General features: G+C 29.5%; 1 long non-coding RNA gene across 1 annotated transcript in view; it reads left to right on the plus strand.

Annotated features, from left to right (window-relative positions):
- Positions 1–12,036: 12,036 nt before the first annotated feature.
- LOC129970154 (uncharacterized) overlaps positions 12,037–20,570 on the plus strand; it is an 89,919-nt gene continuing 81,385 nt past the window's right edge. The window contains exons 1-2 of the long non-coding RNA XR_008784743.1: positions 12,037–12,306; positions 20,095–20,162. This is a non-coding gene — a long non-coding RNA (uncharacterized LOC129970154). The remainder of the gene's footprint in view (positions 12,307–20,094; positions 20,163–20,570) is intronic.

The raw sequence follows: 20,570 nt of genomic DNA on the forward strand, positions 1-20,570 counted from the left end.
GTCATTTAATCCACGGAATGAAATCAAAATTTGGCACTAAACTACAATATAAATGACAAGCTTATATACCAAATTTAATTTATCTCCGTTAAAGTAATTTTGATTTATTGTGTTTAGATGCAGGGCATGAGAATTTACTGGTCAGACGGTCGATTCTTTAACATTGGATCAAAATTTAATAAGTATATATGTTTTATTACTAAAACTTTGTTCCAAATTATATTCATCTATTTACTTTCTGCAATTATCAAGTTCACTTTTATTCGGAAGCCGCACAGACAGACTTCCTGTGGATGAACTTCTGTCAAAATTTAATAAAAGTATACAAATTTGTAATACAAAAAATACAAATGCAAAAATATACAAAAAATATATACCATCCAAATTTCATCCATCTAGCTCAAAACATTCTTGAGTTATCGTGTACCTATAGAGACAGGATTACAATAATAGGTTTTTCAGATTCAGAAGCATGAAAATTCGTCAACATCTTAAGTTCTAATTTTTTGACAAAATAATTTTTTTATATATATAATATTTGATTTTCAATACATATCTTTTGACACATATTTTATATTTTTTTCGTGTAAGAGAAAGTAAAAAAGGTTAAAGTTAAATTTGACTTCTTCAACATTTTGTTTTAATTACTGTCCATGAATGTTATTTCCTGTATTGGCTCAAATTTTTCTAACTAAATTATTCTCATATTAATATATATATATATATATTCCTACAATCCCATATTAAAAAATTAATTCGTGATAAAAATATAAAGGAATTTAATTATTTTTAATTAAAAAATATCTTTTGATGAATTCTCAATTTTTGATATATGTAAAATAAATTGAATTTTTTTTTGCAAAATAGTCACTTTTAATATACTATATATCTGAACTAGACGATGAATGAGTAATGCAAACTGATTATTTTTATTTTGAAATATTTATTTTCCTATGATAAATCATGCATGAAGTGTCGAATTGCTCGGATAAGCCAAAATAGATTCAGTTTCTTTGAGCGAGTTCGAATTTGAATGATATATACTGTTTTCCGTAATCGTAAACATTAAAAATTTTGAACAGTTAGATTTATTTGTAAGAGAAAAAATAGTTTCTGAAGAATTCTCTTTCTAAACTCGCAGAATATAATTGCAACATTTAACCGTAGGAATACGATTAGAGCTTCAGTAAATAATTTCAACAGAAGTGGCTAAACTTTGTCTTCGTTTTTTCTGCCTAGAAATCGTAGTTGTTTTTTTTTTTTTCAGAGTTTACCAAAAAGGTGTAAAACTGGATACAAATTGGCAAAAGAGGTATCTTAATTCGGTAAAAATATTCCATTACTTAGATTTGAAATTATTTTAATTCAAGTGTTTATAACGTAGGATTAAGGATAGATTTACATATTATTTAGATTAGTTGCTATCTAAGTGACAGAGAAAATATTACTTACATCCTATATTAGTAACAATCGCAAACATAATTTTATGTAATTATTGATAACAATTAACTTAAATATGGCATCACTATTCTTATAAACTTTCAAGACTCCTTCGAATCATACAGTAGCTAAATGTACGTAAATATATATATATATATATATAAGTATTAGAATCAAGTTAATAGGAAAAACAAAAAATCAAATAAATATTAAACCAAAAAAATTATAAAAAATATAAAAAAAGAATCCGGCCTGAAGACTTTTTCAAGGGTCACCCTCAGGCAGGGATTCAAAGAAAGGGATTTTTTTCTGTGAGGACATACAGACATTGTCTAATAATGATTCCTCGTGACCCGAAAATCCCCTGAAATTATGCTCAAGAGATATACCATTTTAACAGAAAGAAATACAAAACAACAAATTAGAAGAAAATAACCACAACAAAGTAAAAATACAATAACAAAAATAACAATAAAAACAAAAAATATCACTAAAATTAAAATTAAAAACGAAAAGGCCAGGACATACCATCAACAGTCAAGGAAACTTTAAACATCGATTGTGATTCCCTGTTTTTAAAAAAACTAACGGTAAATTATGTAAACAGATGTAGGCTCCCAGCGCTATCTATTGAGTGATCCAATATGCAAGGAAAGTTCTATTTTTATTTAAGCCAAAGGATTAATCCCAAACCACACCTTGTTTAATTAAAAAATTGACATTACAGTAATTTCTAGGAAATTCATTTTTAATTAAATTTTTAAGGAGGTTGTTTGATGTTTCAATATAAGAATTTTTATTATTGCAAACCATTTTGATCCTGTTAACTTGTGAGGAAATTAGAATTTTGAAAATTTTAGAGTTTAGATTGGAATGGTAGTTACATAGTTTTGTTATTTTAAAGTTGAAATCATCCCTTTTATCGTATATACCAACTATTGTTTTATCATTAGCAATTTCGATTTTTAAATCCAGAAAGGTAGCCTCAAGTTGATTTTTATTTGTATCTTTTAAAATTAAATCTTTTGGATAGCAATCTATACTTATAATAAAGCTCAATGTGTGTGTGTGTGTGTGTGTGTTGGCGCTCTACAGGCCAGGTCATTTGACATACAGCTATCAAATTTGGTACATGTATACCTTAGAGGTCGGGAATGTGCACCTGGGGTCCCTTTTTTTGAAATTTTAATTACAATTTTAATTATTAATTAAAAACTAACTTTCCCGCCAAAAGAATCTTTCATTTTTCCCACCGCCAACTTTTCCGCCAAAAAAATCTTCCATTATCCCCAGCGCCAAACGAGAAAGGCTTCCGTTGTTTTTTTCTCCCAACAGTAATGAGGCTAGGGTTAAAATTTTTCGGCGGATTATTTCAATCGGTTCTGCTTATTTTCTTAATGTTTGATGCATTTAAAATTAAACATTGTTAATGAATCAATCTTTCAGATTCATTCTGAAGTACTTTTGAATTAAAATAAAACAGAATAAAGGAAATTAAAAATTTCTAATCCGCATAGCGTTACCCCAACTGGCGTAGAAAAAATCACGTATTTGCGTTACGTAACCGGCGAAGAAAATTCACGCATGCGCATTCTGTTATGATTGTTGCCATGACAACATGTATATGCTTATAGTTTTAAGTACAACGTTTTTTAAGTAGTTTTTTTAAAACCTGTTTTCAACCGTTTATTTTAAACGATTCGTTTTATTTTCTTAGTGTTTGATGCATTTAAATTTAAACATTGTTAATGAATCGATTTGCTCATAATGAATCTAAGAAAATTTTGTTGACCAACTCTTGAGATATTACATAAATTTAAAAAAATATTCTTTAGTGCCCAGAAAGTTTAAACGCTGAGTGACTCTATTTTCAGTAATCAGATTATAAAAAAATGCTTTGTTTCAGTAAAAAATCTAATATATAAAATTCTCGTGTCACAGTTTTCGTTGCCATACTCCTCCGAAACGGCTTGACCGATTTTGATGAAATTTTTTGTGCTTATCCGGTATCTATGAGAATCGGCCAACATCTATTTTTCATCCCCCTAAATGTTAGGGGTAGTCAATTATTAATTAAAAACTAACTTTCCCGCCAAAAAAATCTTCCATTTTCCCCACCGCCAACTTTTCCGCCAAAAAAATCTTCAATTTTCCCCAACGCCAAATGATTTAGGCTTTAGTTCTTTTTTTCTCCCAACAGTAATGAGGCTAGGGTTAAGATTTTTCGGCGGATTATTTCAAACGATTCTGTTTATTTTCTTAATGTTTTATGCATTTAAAATTAAACATTGTTAATTAATCCATGTTTCAGATTCATTCTGAAGTACTTTTGAATTAAAATAGCACAGAATAAAGGAAATTAAAAATGTCTAATCTTCATAGCGTTACCCCAACTGGCGTAGAAAAATTCACGCATTTGCGTTACGTAAAAGGCGAAGAAAATTCACGCATGCGCACTGTGTTCTGATCGTTGGCATGGCAACCATTATCAACGGACGATTTAAATTACTTTTAGGTTAGTTGTATGCTTTTGTAAGTAAATTGTATTTATGTTATATATTTTTTGTATATGCTTATAGTTTTAAGTACATCGTTTTTTAAGTAGTTTTTTTAAACCTGTTTTCGACAGATTATTTTAAACGATTCATTTTATTTTCTGAGTGTTTGATGCATTTAAAATGAAACATTGTTAATGAATCGATCCATTCATGATGAATCTGAGAAAATTTTGTTGACAAATGCTTGAGATATTACATAAATTAAGAAAGATATTCTTTAGTGCCCATAAAGTTTAAACGCTCAGTGACTCTATTATCAGTAATCATATTATTAAAAAAATGCTTTGTTTCAGTAAAAAATATTGTTATATTAATTGCAGATTAATCCTTTACACTTTAATTTAAAGCATAAATTCTACGAGGGGTAACAGAAAATTAGAGAGATACATATCACGTTATGACTGAAAGCCTTTATAATATTATGAGTGAATTATATGACTATCAAAATTTGAAGTTTTAAAATATTTTGCTGAAGAATAAAATATTTTGCTGAAGAAGTTGGAATTGCATAAAATATTTAATTATTAAAATTTTAACGAACACTAAGATTGGCGAACCGGCTGGTCGCCAAAGGCGGCTAGTTAGTAATAATATTAGTATTGTCGAAGTTAATCAAAAGTAGGTCATCAATATATCTCCACCCGTTTATTAAATTATATTTAATTATTTTTTTCTCATAGTAATGCAGGAAAATATTAGCTAAAGCACTTGAGAAAGATGTTCCCATTGGAATGTCCTTGACTTGTTTATAAAAATTAATACCATTGTAATACCATTAATACCATCAGTAATATTAAAATTACATAACTCAAGCCAGTTATTTTTAGGAATGATATTTTCATTTAAATATTCGTCATATATAAAAGTATAGACCTTTATTAATTTTTCATGAGGTAGATTAGTGTATAAATTTTCGAAATCAAAAGTATTAAGTTTATTAATGTTGTTATCTTTAAGAAATCCAATACTTCTTTGTTACTAGAAATAATAATGTTGTCTTCATTTTTTATTTTGTCCAGGATAATTTTTAAGTATTTAAAGAAATGTTTACCCATATAGTAATTATAATTGCCAGTGCTACAGGTTACGAATCTGAATTTTAATGGATTTTTATGAAATTTAACTGTTGGGAATAAATAAGGATAGTTAAGAGAGCAAGTCTTAGTTTTGGTTGTTTTTTTTTTGCGAAAGCTAGCATTCTTTTATCTAATTCCTTTTTCCCGGTGTTCTTTAACATATAAGTTGCATTAGAGTTATATTCATTAATTAAAAGTTCTTTATAATAATATTTACAAATTAAACAGAAATTATTTGTTGATTTATGTATATATATATATATATGTGTGTGTGTGTGTGTGTGTGTGTGTGTGTGTGTGTGGAGTATTTGTGTGTGTGTGTGTGTAGTATGGAAATTTTGGAGTATTTACCAATCAGCCACCAAAGGGATAAAAAATAAGCTAATCAAAAAATATACGATAAAATACATGCATAGTTCGAGGAATTTTGGAAAACACAGCATTAGCTGAAATAAAGATTCTTACATTATCAGTTTACAATTTTCGAGTAATTATAAACTGTTGAATTAGCACTCAGTAACATTTTTTCATCTGTCCGAATCAAAAAAATAATTAATGAGAAGCAGCTGTGATGTGTGTGAGTCACAACCATCTGCATCTGAATGTGGGAAGAGAATCAATAAACATTTCTTAAATATGCTGATTCGGAGGTATATACAATTCTGTATGGCAGGCAAAAGCAAGCGAGGGGAATTTCAAAAATATGATTTATCTATTACTGTTGAAATTTTTCCTTCATGTTAGAATAGGAAAGGCGGCTTTCTTATCAGGAGAATAGTCAAATGTAGAATGAATACTTCATAGATAAGAAACAAAAATTGTATTTTCATGATTTATTCAATTATATAAAATATTAAAATTGTTCATAAAGTATTTATGAACAATTTTTATTTCATGCAACAATTTAAATTAAATTCCATGCAAAATGTTAAAAATTATTAGACTAATTGTAAACTGAATCTCGAGATTTTTAAAAATCTTAATAAGGAAGTTGTAAAGCTAAAATCCTGAGAGAGAATTGGGCATTGGATAAACTACATAATAAATTTAAATAAATGAAAAATCAAACAGGTGTTTATTTTTCGACAAATTAAAATGCTTTCTAAAATTTATAAAGAAAATTTAAGGTTCCTAACCTAAGTTTAGTTTAATGTATTAATGAAAATAATATTAATATCATATCTTATAAACAAGAGTTAGTATATAAAAAGTTACGCAGTTTGTTTATACAGATATCGCTCTGGTATAAAAAAACGCAAACAAGCAAAGCCAAATAAAATTTGCATACAACCATTTAGAAGAATCGACTTTAAAATATATATTGACCTGTTTTATAAGCTGGGAGAACAACTTTTAAGATTAAATTCTAATACACATTCTAATTATAAGGCAAAGAATAAAAATTTATTAGCTTGACATGAAAAGGTTTTATGCGTAGTAATGTTTCAGGCATTTTAATCTTCACACAATTTGGTAAAGATTTTTTTAGGCCGCCCTTGTTTTTATGATCTCCCGTAGACTATTTGGCTTGGATTGGAACAGTTTTTTGCAAAATGATCCATCGATTTTGGCCCACTCTTCGACCAAATGTTTTCTTAAATCCTGCTTGTTAGAAATTTGATGTTCATACAGTTTTTGCTGCAAATAATCCCACACATGCTCAATTGGGTTCAGGTCTGGATTTTGTGCAGGGCTCCTAATAACACTAAGTGGGGACAGTGGTAGAGGACCCATAACTTGTAAATATCAGCATAACTTATAAATATGTTTCGGATAATTATTTTGGTCTATCTTAAAATGTCTTCAGATTCCCAACTCGCTTGCACTCTGCTTTAAATTTCACTTGAGAATGTCAAGGGAGACATATTTATTCATCATTCCATCAAAAAAAATGTAATTACCCGGCAACAGTGCTTGTCATACAACCCTAGACTATTTGATTGCCACCTCCATATTTGATTTAAATTTGGCCATAAATTTTTGATATGCATTGCTGCATTTGTTTTCCGCCAAACTTTTTGCTTGCCGTCCGATTCGAAATTGTTTTATTTGCTTTCATCAACAAAAATTACATTTTCTCAAAATTCTTTTGTCTGCTTTACATACTTTTAGCAAAGGCCAGCCTAGCTTGTCGATTTGCTTTGCTGATGTAAGACTTTCTTTGAGGTATTCTGCCATGATATTTTTGTTTTCTTAAGATATTTCTGACAGTTTCAAGATTTATAGATTTTCCAAACTTACTTTTTCATTGCAGAGTCAATTTTACTGCTCTAGTTTTTGAATTAAAGTGAATTTATATCACAATCTACCTCTTTTCACTTTCATTAAATGTCCTTGGACTCCCTGATCTTTCCTTGTTTTGAATACCTTTTGTTTTCTTGAACCTGTGACTAAGGTTAGAAACAGTAGACTTACTCCATTTCAAGATATGTCCTATACAGAGAACTGATTTTCCAGTTTTTCAGTGATCTATTACAAGATTTCGCACATCAACCGATATATCTTTGTTTCTCCACTTTTTTTCTATAAGCATTCTTATTCCTTGAAATTTTTAAGTTTAAAATTACAGTCTAAAAAAAGTGGTTTTAAATTCAATTTTATTGATGTGCTATATATTTGCTGAGTTTCTCAATTTAAAAGTGTCCCAATACTTTTTTTGACTCTTATTTGCCTTTGAATTATATTTGGAAAGTTATATCAAATTATAATTCTAAAATACCAAATAAATTTTCCTTACAAATTGTACACCAAATGTTAAAATATTTATTGATTTACTTTGTTTATATTTTAATATGATAAATAGTTTTATAAATAGCTTTGTAGTTATTCACGCCAAGTGTCCCAATACTTTTTTGAGTGACTGTGTATTAGAAGTTAAATTGACTCCGTGTTTCCAAAAGAAAGGCAATTGATGTAACAATTCACTGCGAGATGAAATACATATAAATTTTGTGACATCTCATAAAGATAAGCAAAACTGGTTTGATTCGACCCCATGCAAGTAATATAGAGATAAAAGAGCTAGTGCAATCACAGCCTCTCGCAGCCGAACAGCTGGATTCGTGTTTTTATAACCTTGAAAAAAGGGAATTAATACGCAGATATAAGCTTTTCTCTCTCGCATCCTACTCACTAATTTTTTTCTCCCTTATTACAAATTTGTATTTAGAAACAGAAACGGCTGTAAAAAATTAGAAATTGTCGTTAAATAATTACATTTTTAAATGAAACTAATTAACACATTCAGTTTTGATTAGGATAAAAATAATTTTCATGTGTTTTTTTAACTTTAAAAACTATTTTTGTGTACAAACTTTATAAAAAAGTAATTTTTTCATCGATTGAAAGTTTTTTTTAAATTAAAATGACAATATTAATTTAATCAGATGACTTTTTTAAAATGCCAAAAATTAATTTGCTCCATATTAATAAATCAGACTAAGAGTTTGTTTTTGATTTAAAATGTTAATAATCTACTTTAATTTTTTTTCTTTTTCTTATGTTCTTCCAGAATTTTGCCAATGAGTTCTAGCAATAGTTTTTCGTGTTATTCTTGTTCTTCATCAACAAAAAAAAGTTTTTTACAAGTATTGTATATATTGTCTTTTAAAATCTATAAAAAAATTGCCAAAGTATTTAAAAAGTAAAATAGTAGTATTAAAATTATGGATATTTCTAATTCTCATTGTTGTTTACCAATAGTACAAACAAATACATACAAATTTCTTTATATCAAAACCGTTTGCATCTATCAAATCATTTATGAAATGTTATAGAACGAATAAAAATTTAAGCAAAACTTCATTGGAAGGAATTGGTTTTATTGAAAAGACAAAACTTTTGATTTTGCGATTGCAGAAAAATATTTCTTGTGGTATTTGTTTCGAAGTCGATGCAGTAAAAACGACGATATTTGGTTAATTTCCATTTAATTGGATGTTTAGTCATTGTTTGCGCTTAGAAAAATTGATGCCAATTTTGTCATAAGTATTAAATGTAGATGTTTGGTTTAATTAGGCCCGGTTATGTAGGTGGAGATGTGAAATGTGCACGTATTTATGTGTAACAATAGTGGCTATCATTTACTAAGATGAAGGAGATAAAAATATTTCGTTTGCAAGAGATTTTTTTTGCATGTAAGTTGTTACATATAAGCATATCAAACGCAAACAATCTTACGGTCACTTAAAAAAAAGTTGTAAAATTATCGAAAAATTATTCAAAGAAAAAATTATTTTTATAGAACCATAAAAAACACTTTTTTTGTTTGGTGGCATATACCGGTTCAGAATCTTCAAAAAACTTATTAACTTCTTATATAAATCGAAAAAGACACAACAAAACGAGTTCAGTTTAACCACAGAAATGAAATGTAATCTGTTTATAAAAAGGACTACAAGCCGGCGTCCTGGCCTAGGGGTAGCGCGTCTTCCCCTCGATCTAGGCTTTCCGGGTTTGAGTCCTAGTTCGGGCATGGTTGTTCTCTTCCTTGTGTTTTCTCAGCGAGGTGCGTGAATGAGCCCCCCCCCTCCCCGTAAAAAGTTGTTCTGCAAGCAAGTGTGTGTGTGTGCTATCTTTGTTTGAGCTAGAAGTCAGACTTCTGCCCTCGGGTGCTCAGGAGTCTTTACCCTCAGAAGCTAACCAAACAATCAGCGGTGTGGTTTCTCCGAAACATCTCGTATACGCCCAAATAACGATTTTATATTATCCTCATCCCCTTGCACATAAAAATTAGATCAAGGAGACACAAGTATATATTTAGAATCCTGCACCTAAGTGTCCATTCTGTGCTTTTCTTTGTCGACAGATTGACAACAAAATTGGACACAAAACTACAGTTTTAGTAGCAGAATCATAAACTCTCTTCAGTTTATCTACGTTGTTGCGTTTCTCAGTCATCGTGTTTACATGCATGCGGATTTGCTGGTCTACAGACGGTCAAACTTGTTCAGATTTGTTTCTAAATTTTATATCAATTTACAGTTCAGCTTGTGTATAAATTTGTGAGATTGTATACAAATTTTACTTTTCCCACTCGCTGCGTTTTGTAAATATGCAGGCAAGTAGGCAGAAAAATTCCCTAAAAATGTATTTCGCTTAAAATTTGATAAAAAATAATCTACAAATTTGGTGTAAAGACCAAATAACAAATTTCATCCATCTAGTTTAAAATGTTTTTTAATTATTGTATTTGTAGATATACAGACAAACATAATTTCGAATTTATGTTTTTCAAACTCGGGGAAGGGGCACGGTGGCCTGGTAGTAAGGTCTCGGCTTCGGAACCGGAGGGTTTCAGGTTTGTGTCCCGATTCCACCGAAGAACCGTCGTGTAAGGGGATCTGTTGCACGTTAAATTCGTCATGACCAAACGTCCTCCCGCTGGTGTGGCATGGTGTGGAGAAGGGGGTGCTAGCTCAAGTGTCGTCCTCGTCATCTGACTGAGGCTCAAATTTACGAGGTCCGTCCCAAAATAGCCCTAGCGTTGCTTTAAACGGGACGTTAATATAACTGAGCTGAACTGAACTCAAACTCGGTTAGATTGAAAATGTGGTGGTGATTCGTCAAAATCTCGTAGGCGAATTTTTTGGCAATATTTCAGCATTCCTTTTTTTATGCGCCTTATATGAGAAAGTAAAAAAAGAAATTGCATAGTAAGTTAAATTGAAAATATTCATAATAATCCATTCTGTGCATCTCACGCACTCTTTAAAGCTTTCAGACATCTGACTCCTGTTAATATATATAATGTGGCCCAAACTCGTATGAAAATTATTTTTAAATCGCATTTTTCAACATTTAAAATCGGACTGTTGTTTTAACATTGTTATGATTTGGAAGGATTATTTGTATAGGTGTTATTCTTATTAACCGATCTCAGTTTGTGGTGAAAGTTTATAAGCCAGTTAACAACTACGTTGCATGAGCAATTGCTTTTGTATCATGGTCATGTTACTGGACTGCGAACCACAAGGTTCCAGGTTCTACCCTCTCTCATACCAATCCGCCACATTGGTGACCCGGACGTGATTTCAACAGACTGCGAACCACAAGGTCCCAGGTTCTCATACTAATCCGTCACTCATACCAATCCGCCACAAGTTAAAAAAGCACCCCTCGTATCGACTTTCTTTGCTTTCACATCCCGAATTAATTTCATAACTGAGCTATTTATAAGATTAGCATATGCAATCGCAAACTACGAGGCAAGGTTAAAATATTAAATTAGGCTCAATCGGTCTGATATATTATTTTGATATTTATTCACATCTGAAAATTCAATGAATTTTATGTAAAGTTGAAAGATGATTAGTAATTAAGTGATACAAAGATAAACTCCCTTATTTTAATAAGAAATATAGCAAATTCTTGTTATACAAAATTCTATTGCGTAGTCAAGAAAAAAAAAATTCAGCTATTAATCCCGAATTTCCTTTCTTTCTTTATTTTTTTGTCTAGCATATGAATTTGATCTGAACTAAAATGTTGTGTTTTTATTAAATTTTAATAATTATTAGAACGGATTATATTTCCTAATTAAGTTTAAAATATCGTGAACTTGAAAACGATTTTTTATCAAACACAAAAATTCTTCATAAAATGAAATGCAGAAAGATATTTTGGCCACGTTTTTGAAAACAAATTTCGCCAAACCGACGAGAATGTAGCTCAGAAGTTTGTTCTACATTCAAATAGGTGATAAACATTTAATTTGATTAAAAAAACATTTATGCAAAAAAAACAGACGGATATTAGAAAATATTCTTTGAAAACATCACTCGTTCCCGATTGGATAATATGTGATGCAGATTTCAGTATGCTTTATCATCTTTGAAAACCATTTGCTGAATTTGAGAGAAGTTTCTGGAAACTATGACGTCAAAATTCTGATTAACATATTGTCTGCGCATTACACTTTGCTTTCGCATTTTTAATCATTTTGTTATGTTGTGGTGGTGGGAGAAATGTCGCAGATATTCTGTTCGTTTCGTGTATTCCGATTCAATTTCAAATTTGGAAATGCTATGCAATTTTTTTCTGTTCAAGTTTTTTTGATCTCCCAAGGAATGCAAGAAATAGGTCTTTAATTATCAATTGAAACAATCAAGAGACATCAAGATTAATTTAATCTTCTGTGGATTTGCTAAAATATTGGACAAAGAAAAGAAAAAATGGCATCTTCGAACTTCTAAATTACCGGCCATCTTGACGTTCTCTTGCATGCGTATTTGGTAAGTTTTAACATTTTTCTTGTCTTAGTTCTTTGATGGTTGCTATAACGCTTCTTAATTTTGCGATTTTTTTAATAAGTATCGGATACAGAAGTGTTTGATGTATTGATTATTTAATAATTTTTATAACTGAATGCAATTTTTATTGCTAGATGTAATTTAAGACTAAAAATGTGTAATTAATAGGTATTGGAGAAAATTGAAGTTATTCTTGCATGGACAGTAAAGAACGACTGTACGTCTTTCAAGGAAAGACATTAAGTTTATTGTGTTTAAAACCCATGTTTGATTACTTTGATTATTAAAAATTAAATGTAACAAAATTAATTTAAATGTAGTAATTTTATAATCATTGGAAATAATCGGAATTTGAAATGAAATGTTTATCGTTAGGGAAGAAAATTATCCAATTTTATTCATGCATTTATTTTATTGTATTTATATGCATGACATTAGTAATTAATTTTAAAATCTTGACATGATGTGCTGATTATTTGCGATTTATATAAAATTAATGTACCAAGAATCGTGTTAAGCTCTTTTAAAATTTCTCACTTATGTTTTGAAAAATAAAAATATGGAATTTTTTTTAAATGGTACTCTTTGAATCTTCAAAGATAGTGAAATGTATTGTCATTTATTTTTCATTAAATTGTCACATAATTTTCTGTTAATTTATCAATTGTGAAAAATCCTGAAGTCGTGATGTGTGGTTTTACTTTGTCACCTTTTCTGATACGCATTATACTTTCATATTCGAGAGCATGCTATGATTAAAACGGATTGCTCTTGTTATTGACGATAATCATTAAATTTCATTTAATGCAAATTTTCGTATCCGAGTACATCAGATGAAAAATAAAACGAGTACAATTCAATAATGAGTGAATGGCTGTTTTTATCAATTATTTTCAGATGTGATTTCTTGGTTATCGTTTTTCTTATTTTATAAAAATGAGTTAAATTTTTTGCTGTTTAGTTTTTAAAAAAAAATATATGCCATCGGGATACAATTACACTTTTAAGGTTTGTGTAATTTGTCCTACGAAATTAAAATAACCTGAAAATTGTGCGTCAGACTATTGTTATTTTTTTGGAAAAAAAAAGCACTCGGATGATTCGCATTGGAGTTTCTCTTACGGCAAATATTAGTGCATTTAATATTTATACTCGTATATTAGTGTGTTAAATGATAAAATATGATATATTTTATTAAAAATTAAATTTTGGCGTTGTGAAATGCATTTTGGTCTCTGACGGCACATTTGAATGGAATTCGCGAATTTCTTTTTCGTAATGTTTTTTTTTCTTTTATATAATAATTCAAAATATTTTGTTTATCATTCGTTTTATTGTTCAATTAGTCATACTTATTTTATTTCTTAGTATTTGTTGCCAGATCTCAATATCCTATGATTTTTTTTTTTTAGTTTTTGCCTGTGTAATGTCAGTGTATAAAAATATACAGACCAATTAATCTGTATATGTATTTGAACTTGGTGAATTATACATTTTCTTTTTCTGTCCCCCCCCCGCCCTTATTGTATTTTGGAATGGAATTGAAATTGAGTTTTATAGCACCTTTAGAATACCAAAAACATATTTGTTTAGATTGTTATGTAAGTATATTGAATTGAAAAATTTGCAGTGAGATGGAATACCAAAAAGTAGTAGGTAGGCTAAGTAGTTTAATTTAGAACATTATGAAATTATTCACTAAAGATTTGTAATTCATTAGAATTTCTCAAAATACATTTCTGTAGATTTCAGTACAATCGGCTGGATGAATCATTTTTCTGTTGGTTAATAAAAATGAATAATTAAAGTGTAATGATATGAAAGATAATCAGTATGTCTAAAGCAATCGCTTGCATATATATATGTGCAAATGTAGCATATAATTATATGTCAATTACAATTCAAAGGTTTCTAAGAATTTCCACCAAAAAAGATAACATATTCGTGATGAATAAACTATATATTTGCATAACAAACTTTACTCGTGTCATCGGTATACAGCTAAAATAATTGTAGAAGGGAAAAGGCCATCTCTATTACAGTATAAAATGTTCTTGTAAATTTGTAACATTTTTTGCATGCCGACAATTTATTGATATTTGCTGTTTTACCTTATACAGATATTTTATGACAAGAACATCTCATTTTTCTTCTCTGTTAATGGGATCACTTTTAGTCAAATATCTGTAGGTCGCAAAATTGAAAAATATTAAGGGTTAGAATACCATTTTTCGTGGCTATATAAACCAACGACCATTAACTGCAAAATCTATTGCATACAACGTCTCTTACGAAAAATTATTTTATTGGATAGTGATGTAAATTTTACAACTTAAGTAGATAGTCGTTTTAGTAATTTACTTTTATTTCGATTTACAAGTTACAAAAATGACTTGAAACTTACTTAGCTTTTAGAATCAACTTCTACTATTGATTGATATGAATGAATCAAATGCATGTTTATACTTGACCTCTTTAAATGACCAGATTTTTAAAACAATCTGTAATGAAATGATTCATATGAAACTGAATGACTTTAAAATAAAGTTTTTATTCAGAATCTTAAAAGGATGTTGTACGCGAGTTTTACGTTGTCACTAGAAATGATATTTGAACCTTTAATATTCTTGCAATTTTGCGACATGGGATGTAGTGAAGAATAGTGTGCCCCTGAGTTTGTCGCCCATATGACAACCCATTGGAAAGCTCTTCTCGCAACCCTAATGCTGTTTTTATTACTTTTTGCAATGGTTGAGTTGTACATGAACTACTATATTTTGAAAAATGTTAAATTAAAAATATTAAAAAAATATAGATTAGCGATTTTAATTTTGTTTTTTATTATAATTAAAAGTTTAATAAAGTTAAGCTTATAATTAAGTTATATTATTTTTTTAATGTGAATACGAATAGAAAATATTTATTCTTTTGCAATTTTTAATTGTCCGTATGCGCTTTAAAAAATCGTCTGAATTCCTATTTTATGAAATCGTCTGCATTCTCACTTTAAAAGACAGCTGCAATGGAATACTTCGCAATTCTAGTAATTCTTTTGGTGTTCTAACGGTTGGTTCCCTTCATAATTTATGATGGCAATTGTGCAAGAATGGATGTCAAGTAAATGGGATGGAAGACAGTATTTCGAACCTGCAGAATGCATGAAGGGGAGCGATATATATATATAATTAAGATTTGATGAAGTTCGGAAAGGATGCTTGTTTGAAATTTTATATGGAGAATGGTTTGATATCGAACAGGCAGAATGGATGAAGGGTGAGTGGAATATATTTTTACGAGTTGATGAAGTTGGGAAAAGGATCATTGAAATTTTGCATGGAGAATGTTCCGATTGCTTTTTTCTCCATTCTTTTCTTTTGGTTATGTACTGTTCCTGTTATCCTCACAGTCCTTATGTTCAATGTGCTAGTGAAGCTTACTAGGTTCCCGCTCCCGCTGCTAGCGGAAGCCGTAGGATGTTTTTTAAGTTAAAATTTTGCCCGATGCCTTCTACAGATCTGTGGAAGGCACCGGGCAGTCTGGAAAAGATACTTATCAGTAAAAAGTCCTAATTATATGGCGGGAAATGGTAACCATAACTGTTCCGCGGAAGTATTTGTTTATTTTGTTCGCCATATTTATTGGCGACTTGGTATTGTTGGGGCAGCAAGGGACACACTAAAATTCACTTTTACAGCGACTTGTTTTCTGGAGCAAAGTATTCATAATTTTTTTGCAATATTTGTTTTTGAAAGTAATTTCTCAGTGGACTTCTAAAAAGCTTCGTTTTAGTGGAGTAGTGCATCGAAATATGTCAAGTAGAATTTAGATGTAGATGAAATGAGACATGTAAACAGCCCCACGAATTTGATTAAATAAAGGCATTTGTTGTATAAGCAGATTTTATTAATTCATAAATATTATAGGTAAAATTACTTCGTTTCGAATTAAAATTTAAAAATAAAAGCTCAATAAATTGATTTTATTTATTGCATTACAACTTTCTTTTTGTCCTACATTTGAATATTACCCCTTATTCGCATACATTATAAGTAAGCAATTTATTGAAATGTCGCATTTAAAGCATTAAGTTTAATGAATTCCCTTTCTCAATTTTCATTATACACAGAGTATGATTGCCTATTTACCAATGCAATTGAGATTAAATACTTCAGTAAATAACTGCGTTTTTTTAACCCTTAAATGGGGAAGTGCGGTCTGTGAGACCGCTAGCGATGGATTTTCTGTCACCCCTATTCTATTTTTAGCTCAGTTGAATGTATTGACCCTGTAGCTTCCTGTTTTATGACCTTGAATACACGTACACTTTTTGAACCGATTTCAGCAGATGCTTTTTAAAATAATTCAGTTATTTATTTCTTCGAGCGTGGTCTCTAAGACCGCATCTCCCTGTTAGTGTCCCAGTGATAAACAAGGCTTAGCAGTTGGCGCTAAAACTTGGGCCCCGAAATATCATCCAGTTTACTGATCTTATTATGAAGCAGTACTCCAGACACTTTTAAATGAAGAATAAAGTGATTTTAGTGATAAGGATAATTGTACAGAAGAGTTTTTCGATAAAAGTTTGCATTGAACTGATTTTGATATGTATGTTCAAACATAATTAAATTTTCTAGTGGTAATGTATTTTCAAAATTTATAAAATATACCAAGAGATATATATACAGAATTTATAGGTTGATTTTTATACTAGTTCTTAACCTGTATATTTAAAATGCCCTAGAAAACCGTGTTATGAAAGTCATACAAGCCGATAAAAAAAGGGCCAATTTTACCCATTGTCATTTTTATTTTTCATATAATTGTTGAATTTTGCATTATATTGTCTTCTTCCATATACTGTAAAAATAAATATAATTTAAAAAGTGAAAAGTTATATGCTTTTTCAAGAATATTATTTATTGTAACATGTAATTTGAGAAGAAAATGTATGTTCCAACGCATTTGCTGTTTTTGATAATATATTTCGGAAAATTTCTAAAATATGTCTTTATATCAAGAAAAATATCTGCAAAATATATTGGCAGTTTTTCATACTAATACATTCATTAAAAAATTTAATTTTAGTGTAAATGAAATGCGGTCTCATAGACCGCACCTCCCCAGTTAAGTCCTAAAATTTCACCTCCCCAGTTAAGGGTTGAAATCAAATTTCGATTCATTCGGTAAATTTTTTTAATCATTACTATCAGCTGAAATATTCTGTTTGTACATTTTCTTAAAAACTTTGAAGATTTCCAAAATAGATGTTTAATGTAAAAGACCAAATGGTTGAAATTATTTAGAATAATAGTCTGCAGTTGCCTCATTTATTTAGTCTTTTCTGTAATCTCTTCCAGCAGCTGCATTGGCAAAAGTAATACCAACGCCTACTAATCGTAACATTTCTTGACGGGAAGTTTGGCTTGAATCTCATGAATAATAATAGGCAAAACTTCTGCAAATGGAACCCCTTTTTTTTCATCTGCACCTGTCGAATTGTTTTTAAAAGAAGTCGGCCTGAGATAAATAGCGATGGGATCTGCCGATTATTAGTTTCATAAAATTATATTTACTTTATACAAACCTCTCTCAGATGAATCAAAATAGGGGACGATTAAGTCATAAAAATACAAACGAAACTATGTATTAAAAAGAGTATTTATGCATTACTTTTGCCCAATCCAGAATTCTGTATTCTGTAAGTATACGGGATGTTATGACTAGATATTGCTTAGGGGCGTCATACAGAAGTCAAGGTTGAACTTTACCCTGATAATTTTTCAGTCTAGCTAGGAATTGTTTTGCCTTTCATATGTTATGCAATTTCATTGGAGTGGCTGGCACTTGAAGCTTGCTGACTGCCTGCTATGTTCTTCCACTTTTTTTTATTCGGAACAGCAGATTTTAATCTTTATCTGAAGAGCAGTGTGAAATCTTTGACGTTTATTTCGCTTTCAAGTCGCGAGCGTTCATATTCGTACTTAAAATGGATACATTCGTATAAAATTCTCCGATATTGTGTTTTATTCGTCTTAGCATGTATTGTCACAGTATGTAACAATTGATGTGCATTATTTTAGACCAGATTTCTGTAAGTATATGGATAATTCTTGGATCAAGTAACGTTATTCAGAGATGAGGTTTGGGCTAAATCCGAAAAATAATTTTTAAAAAATTCTCCGAAATCCTCTGTGCAAAGAGAAGACTGAAATTTTATCGAAAATAGAAAATCGCCTGTAAGCGATTGCATTAGGTAATTTATTCTTTTAAAAATTAATTATATTTTTCAATATTTTGTTTAATTTTTGTCAATATTTTGTTTAACTTAATTTTTTTTAAAACAGAAGGACGTTTTTGGAAAGTTTTTAAGTATTTATGGAAGTATTTATATAAAATGTTAAAAAAAAATCACAATACATCTGTGTCAATTTAAATAACCTACATTTTTGAAAATAAAAATCTGTTATTTGAAAAAAACTACTTTTAAGTATAGAAAAAAAACAAAATTAGATGCATCATTAAACGCATAATATATATAGTTTTTGGTTTTTTTTTTTTTTTTTTTTTTTTTTTTTTTTGTAACGCGCTGTTAACCACTTTTGATTTTATGTTAGCGTGAAATTTATCATTTTTAAAAACTTAGACATGCAGCTAACCTGTACCCTGTTTGTCATGCTTTACTTTATTTCTTTTATAGGTTGACATTTTTTTGTTCTTTTTCAGTTATTTTATAATAACTACCAAACTTTCTTTTTTTAATTCCGGTTTATGGTAAAGGAATTTGATAAAATATCACACTGAAATTTACCATCGTTTTAAATGTTACATTAAAGTAAATGCAAAAGGTAAGAAAAGGACTGCAATTGAAACTTAATGAAAATAGAATAGTTTTGTAAAAGTAGATTAATCAATTTATGGATGATTTTTAAGTATGTGACTGGAAGACTGCAGGTTCGAAATGCTATTCCAACCAATATCCACTATTTAGTGGTAGAATTCCGGATTAGGCAGCAATCTAGGCCGGTGGACTGAGATGAGATTTAGCCCCTTGGCGTACGAATTTATTTAACTAATTAGATGAGGCATATCCTTCTTCGGACAGTAATTATTTTAATTCCTATAATAATATAAGATACTTTGCATAAGCATTTTTAGGCGATTTTTGTATTTTAAATCTATGGATTTAAAATTCAGTAATTCGACGCGAAAATAAGATGCGTCATTGAAGGGGTTTATTAAAACGATTTTATTTGCCTAGCTGCTAAATTAGTTAAATATTACGAATTCTTTAGAACATAAATGACAATTATTAATTCCTTCACAAATAGAATTGCTGTGTTTTCTATTTGCTTCATTATGCTCAATTTGTTTTTCTAATATTCGAAAAGAACTGGGCATCTGCTTGAATAACGTTTATTTGCAAATGTTTTCATAATTAAAATAAACATAAAATTATATTTTCATAGAATGTGAAGCAAAAATAAGTGTTAAAATGTTAAACTAAATTGATCATTTGTTTTTGTCTAAAACTATGAAACGAGAAGCCTAAATATGCCCACTGCATGTTGTTAAAAATGTCTTAATCCATAGCAATTTGTATCCATTTTTCTTCGTTATTTTTTCTTCAGTATTGTATTGAAAGTAGCTGCCACTTCTTAAATGTCTTTAGTTTTATTAATGTGTTTTATTTTTATTTTTATAAATGTTTTTTTAATACTTATACCCAGTCACTGCATTTGTGTTTTTTATTAATAAAACTTATTCTTTCAGGCAAGTGGTATCATTTTGACTCGTCATTTTGTCGACTCATCATTTCATCCATTCATCTCTTCATCAATGTAAGTTTCATTCAAATTTCAATTTTTTTTTTGTGAAGGATTGGCCAAATATATAAGTGCACTTGACTAATAAAAAAAAATTATTTCAAGTAGTTACTATATAAAAAAACATTTACTAGTATCTACAGAAATGAGAAGGTGGTATCGGTTTTGTTTTTGGGGAATTTTCTTACGCAAGAGTCTGCTGAAATCGTTGTCTAATTGCACTAAAAAGCTTTGGATAGGAGGATAACATGTTGGAGGTCCAATTCCGACAGAAAGTTATTTGTAAATTTAGAAATATGGCCTTATAAAAGGCCTTATATGGTGTATTCTATTATTAAATATAAAAATGTCTTGTTTATGTAGCGTGCAAAATTTTTAATTGATTTTCTAGGGTCATAATTATGTGGTCCAATTGCAATAATC

The sequence above is a fragment of the Argiope bruennichi genome, chromosome 1, assembly GCF_947563725.1.
Source record: "Argiope bruennichi chromosome 1, qqArgBrue1.1, whole genome shotgun sequence".
Classification (NCBI taxonomy): domain Eukaryota; kingdom Metazoa; phylum Arthropoda; class Arachnida; order Araneae; family Araneidae; genus Argiope; species Argiope bruennichi.